Source organism: Enhydra lutris, unplaced genomic scaffold, assembly GCF_002288905.1.
Source record: "Enhydra lutris kenyoni isolate GAN:26980312 unplaced genomic scaffold, ASM228890v2 scaffoldscaffold41, whole genome shotgun sequence".
Lineage (NCBI taxonomy): Eukaryota > Metazoa > Chordata > Mammalia > Carnivora > Mustelidae > Enhydra > Enhydra lutris.
Genome location: NW_019154125.1, coordinates 12,577,377 through 12,583,376, shown reverse-complemented (window position 1 = coordinate 12,583,376; position 6,000 = coordinate 12,577,377). Strand labels below are relative to the sequence as shown.

General features: G+C 36.5%; 1 pseudogene; it reads left to right on the top strand.

Annotated features, from left to right (window-relative positions):
• The first annotated feature begins 4,127 nt into the window (after nucleotides 1-4,127).
• LOC111155402 overlaps nucleotides 4,128-6,000 on the top strand; it is a 36,812-nt pseudogene continuing 34,939 nt past the window's right edge.

Genomic DNA, 6,000 nt, shown 5'->3' with positions numbered 1-6,000 from the left:
GGAACAGCTAGTTTATGGTCACCCTACTACTACAAAAGGAGAAGCTGCAATACTGCTAAATTCACAGTGACACTAAGCCAAAAATAATCTTCTAATAACGGAGGATATTTAAGCTTCACTATCCTAGGATAAAGGCACTCCAAATACTTCAAGTTTTGCTCGTAGGATATGACTGAGGGTCTCCTATTCATTTTTAAAATGTTTTTATTAAGATATGAGTCACATACCATCAAAGTCATCCCTTTAAAGTTTACAATTCAATGGCTTTAGTGTATTCACAGAATCGTGCAACCATCACAATCAATTTTAAAGCATTTCATAACCCCCCAAAATTCATGCCCTGTTTCCTTATCTGCATCCCCTTCAATCACTAATCTACTATTTCTATGAATGATTTCCCTATTCTGAACATTTTTAAAATGTAATCATACAATATGTGGTCCCTTGTGGCTTTTTCCACTTGGCATAATGGTTTCAGGATCCACCCGTGTTGTAGTATGTGTTAGTATTTCATTTCTTTTTATTGCTGAATAATAATAGGAAATATTTTAATAACAGCAACATTCCATTGCTTGGATATAGCACATTTTGCTTATCCCCTCATCAGTTGGTGAGCATTTGGATTGTTTCCCCTTTTTGGTTTTTACAAACAATGCAGCTATTTGTGTATAAGTCTTTGTGTGGACATATGCATTTGATTCTCCTGGGTATGTATCTAGGAGTGGAATTACTGGTTATATGGTAATTTTATATTTAACTTTTGGAAAATTATCAAACTAATTTCCACAGGGGCTGTACCATTTTACATTCCACCAGCAATATGTAAGTGTTCCTATTTCTCTACATCCTCACCAACACTTGTTGATTGTAGACTTGTAAGTGGGTGTTTGCTTCCAGCCATTCTACTAGGTAGAGAGTAGTATCTCATGATTTCTATCTGTATCTCCCTAATGATTAATGACGCTGAGCATCTTTTCATGTGCTTATTGACCATTTGTATAACTCTTTTTGGTGTCAGGGGGGAAACATCTATTTAAATTTTTCTCCTCTTTTAGTTGGATTGTTAGACTTTTTGTTGTTTCATTAAACTTTTTTTTAATTTTTATTTTTTTAATTTCTTTTCAGTGTTTCAGAATTCATTGTTTATGCACCACACCCAGTGCTCCATGCAATATGTGACTTCCGCAATACCCACCACCAGGCTCACCCAACCTCCCACCCTTCTCCCCTCCAAAACCCTGTTAGTTCCTCAGAGTCTACAGTCTCTCATGGTTCATCTCCCCCACCAATTTTCCCCAACTCCCTTCTCCTCTCCAGCTCCCCATGTCCTCCGTGTTATTCTTTATGTGCCACAAATGAGCAAAACCATATGATAATTGACTGTCTCTGCTTGATTTAATTCACTCAGCATAATCTCTTCCAGTCCCTTCCATGTTGATACAAAAGTTGGGTATTCATCCTTTCTGATGGAGGCATAGTACTCCATAGTATATATGGACCATAACTTCTTTATCCATTTGTCCATTGAACTTTTTTAAAAAATTATACTTTCAATCTATTTTATCTGTCTAAACCTTGTTGCTTATTATACATATGATTATGGGAGAACGGCATAATACTTCATACCCTGTTTCTCCACCTATCAGAATGAGATAATATTACCAATATCACAGAGTTTGAATCATTTATCACAGTGACCAAACCACTCACTGCAGGTATTTGGGAAGTGAGACTCAAATCTGAAAGGACTCATTGATAGTAGTAAGAATCATGGTGCAACTAGGATGGTATTTGGGGATGTGAGGTAGCGTTACAGAAATAATGATAATCGTGCTTAAAGTCCTGTCAAGAAGAGTTATGAAATATTTTAAATCTGGAAAGCATTAAATGTCCACAGAAGACACATCAAGTTGCAGTGTAATTATACAATAAAAGTATGACACTGACTACATAGAAAGGTTGCAAAAGGAAAACGATTATAAGACATGTTTGAATAGTAGCAAGAATAAATATTTTATATGCATGATTATTTGGTTTTTATATGTTTTTATCTGATTCTATGGTTTTTTATATGGTTTTGTGATCAACAATAGTGCCCAGGGAAAAAATTTTACATTTCTCTTCATCGGAATTAAAATATTTTCTTCATTAAAATATCTTTGGAGATTTTGTACTTCTTGGTGAAAGAGGAAAGAATCTTGGACCAAAATTTCTATCTTTGGGTTCAAGGGATTAGGCCAATCCTTCCAGCACCCAGTTGCGGATTTTGTCACAATGAGCAAGTATGTGTCAAATGGATAATACTCTATGTGTTATTCACAGGATATTGATAAATTGATCGATTGCTGAAAGCTCCTGTTCCATTCAATGGCAATGTTGCTAAACGAGGCAGATTAAAGTTGCCTGATTGATTGGTACTTGCAGAAACAATCGACAGAATAGATAAAACTACACATACCTTTTTTACATTCTATTGGACCAGATCACATGACTTAGTGAATGAACCTCTATCTGAAACATAAAAAGGACCTAAGTGTACTCAGTGTAGGAAACACTCCAAAAAGAGCTGATAGCAGCGTTTGCTAAAATGCTTTTGGGCTTCGATAGAAAGTGAAAGGACCAGTTTATTACCCCGTCATTATATTTTATCCCTCTTAGTTTTACACGTGAAAATTCAAAGAAGCATTTTATACGTTGTAGGATTGTCCAAATATATGACAGGAAATAAAGCTGAGTTAAACTTAGAGTATTGCCATGATATAATCTTCCCTTACTCTTGTTCTTCACCCCCCCCAAAAAATAAGAGGCACATTTGTAACACAGGGCTGACACCCTTTCTTCTGAAGCATCTCACAAGGATAAGATTGTAATATAGCACAGATCAAATCAGGTGTCTCCTCTATTAACTGCAAATGGAAAAGATAAGATGGGGCTTAATCAGCTCCTGGACTACATGCAAATTATGTTCTTCCTCTTCTATATCAATGGTATAAAGAGTTAATAGTGTTATTCATTCAGCCTCATGTTATCTCTGTCATTGAAAGGAAGAAAACACAATTATGCTCATTTTCCGGGTTAAAAAATGAGGCACAAAAATAATTAAATGTCTGACCTTGTGTCATAATATGAATCAATGTGGCAAATCTCAGATATTCTGGCACTCAAGCCAGAACTCTTTTCCAGACACCATGCTCTGTTTTCTAAATGCATTATCTAGAGCTAAGTTGTTTCAAACACTCAGCAAAAGGAGAATGAAAAGCTTCCTGTCCTTTTCACTCCTGACTCTGGCATGTTAGAAACATCAGTGAGTTAGAATAGGACTGTCTTCCTGCTACTCATTTTAGCTCTGTCTCAAAATAGCTGTGGAAGATAGCACCATCACTCAAATGTTATTCCTGTACTCATCTTTCTCACTGATTACACAATGATGCTGTGCTTTCCTTAGCCTGTCAACATGTTGGTTCAGGAAAACACTTGATAATGTATTTGAACACGCTTTGAAAAGTATAAAATATTAGATCAAGTCTTGTGTATTAATAGCATAGCACCATTTACAAGTGTCATTAATAACCACAACCTTTTCTGAATGCCCATAGCACTGTCTTCACCTCTCTCAGGATGTTTATCATTTTTCATCTTATGCATTAAAACAATTGCTGTTCGTACACAGAGTATATTCTTTGGTGACAAATATCATGAGATTTTTACACCCTTGTATCTCTGAAGTGTACCTATTGCAACTAATGAATACTTTGCCAAAAGGTTGGATTTTACCTGAGATCATCTTTGCCATCAACATAGACCACAGCATTGCTTGCACAACTGTGCTTCAGACAAATCAAAGACATACCCACAGTGAACTAGATGGACAGCAAGGACATCCTGTAGGACACTTTTTCATGGGCATAGAGATAGCCTAACTCTTGTTATTTTCTATATGAAAATGGTTGATCCCCCCTCATAACCCCTTAATAATCAGAGTGAGTTCATACTCACAGTGTAGTAAAAAAAAAAAAATAAGAATTAACTATGGATGAAACCTCCCATTTAAAATTTTTTACAACGAGAATCAGACCTGTAAGTATAGAGAACAAACTGTTAGTTGCCAGGGGGAAGAGAATGGGAGAATGGGCAATACGAATGAAGATGAGTGGGAGATACAGACTTCCACTTATGGAATGAATAGTCTTGGGAATAATAGATACAGCACGGGGAATATAGTCAATGGTATGGTGATAGTGTTGTATAGTGACGTGGTAGCTACACTTGCGGTGAGCACAGTATGACATACAAAGTTGTTGAATCACTCTGTTATACACCTAAAACTCAGGTAACATTGTGTGTCAACTATACTCCAATAAAAATTAAAAATTAAAAATAAATAAGTAAATAAAACAGGTTTTACAGAGACAGCTTGCTTGTCTACTGTTATTAGTGATTGTATGTAAGAATGGGCTTGAATGTCCACCGTTGTGCTTCAATATTCAGGGTATTTTATATCAGACATTCTATGTCAGCCCATAGGTTTGGATAATGTCTATTACTCACATTTATTAAATATAAATATTATTAGCAATGAGAGAGTAAATAGGCTCTTTAATGATCTATTAATTATTCTTTGATGTAGGCATCACACGTCTGTGCGTGTGTGTGTGTGTGTGTGTGTGTGTGGCTGTGTGTGTCTGAACACAGGCCTCTTGTGCACACGCAGCACTACTACCACCAGGCTCCTAAATGTTCTGAGTTGTGCTTCCAGGGACAAAGAAGAATTTGTGCTAATATATTCACTCTACTAAGTCCTTTTATAATTAAGGGGCATGAATTTTCCAGACAGCCGACCTGGGACAGGTTGTAACTTGTCACCACTGAAAAACTGAAAACTAACTGGCCCTAGGATCAAAGTCCTTGACTTCAGCTAAGAATACCAAATCTCCAAGAGCAATGCTATTCAGCCAGGCAGCAATGGACCAGTCTATGCAACCTTGGTCTATTTTACTTCTTATCTTCCATTCAATTCAGTTACAAACGTTTCTAAACCGTTCCTTTAGAAAAGGCCCTGTTAACTTCGGCAATCATTCCTTTCAATTATCAGGTTTGGCCTTCAAAAGGAGGGAATTCCAATTTCACAGTCAACACAAGACGCGATTTTACACTTGAAAATAATGGCAAAAGATATAATGGTACATGGAGAAGCATTTTAGCCACAGATGACCCATCATTTTACTGGCTGAAAAAAGGCATTTGAGACGTCCTTTAGAGTTTCCAGGAAATTTTGGAACTGGATCTTGCAGATTAATGTATTTTAAATAATGATTATCTCTGCCTGACAGATGCATCAATTTGTGTATGGACTTAGTAGAAATACATGCTGTTGGCAGGAATACATAAAGTAATGATGAGTGTTGTTGACCTGCCCACCATTCCCTTTCCTTCCTAAAACTAATCAAGCTTCCTCTTTGCTCTCACAGGATTAGCGTTATTGATGTGAGAAAGATTTTGAAATTGAATGGCCATCCATATGTATGTACAGACCACTGCCATTCTTTCAAGTGAGACATCAGTAAGAAGCTTTAACAATAGAATGCATATTAGATACACTGAAATGGAAGTTTATACTTTTAAAACTGCAATTTAAGGTTTTTGAGGCTCAAGTCTTTGACAAATGAGCAAATGTGGTCCTTCATTTATAAAACTGCTTCTTAGTGACTCTCCTTACTCTAAGGGGGAAGAAGTTGCCCAGTAAGACCCAGACACCTTTGCCCCTTAACCATGAACTCCATCACAGAGGCTGTGTCTTATGTTCTAAAGATACGTGAACAATGGGATATTACCTCACACCTGTTAGTATGGCTAGTATCAAAAACATCAAAAATAAATGTTGGTGAAGATATGGAGAAAATGGAACCCTTATGCACTGTGATGGGAATGTAAATTGGTGCAGCCACTATGGAAAACATATGGAAGCCCCTTATAAAATTAAAAATAGAGCTACCATATGAT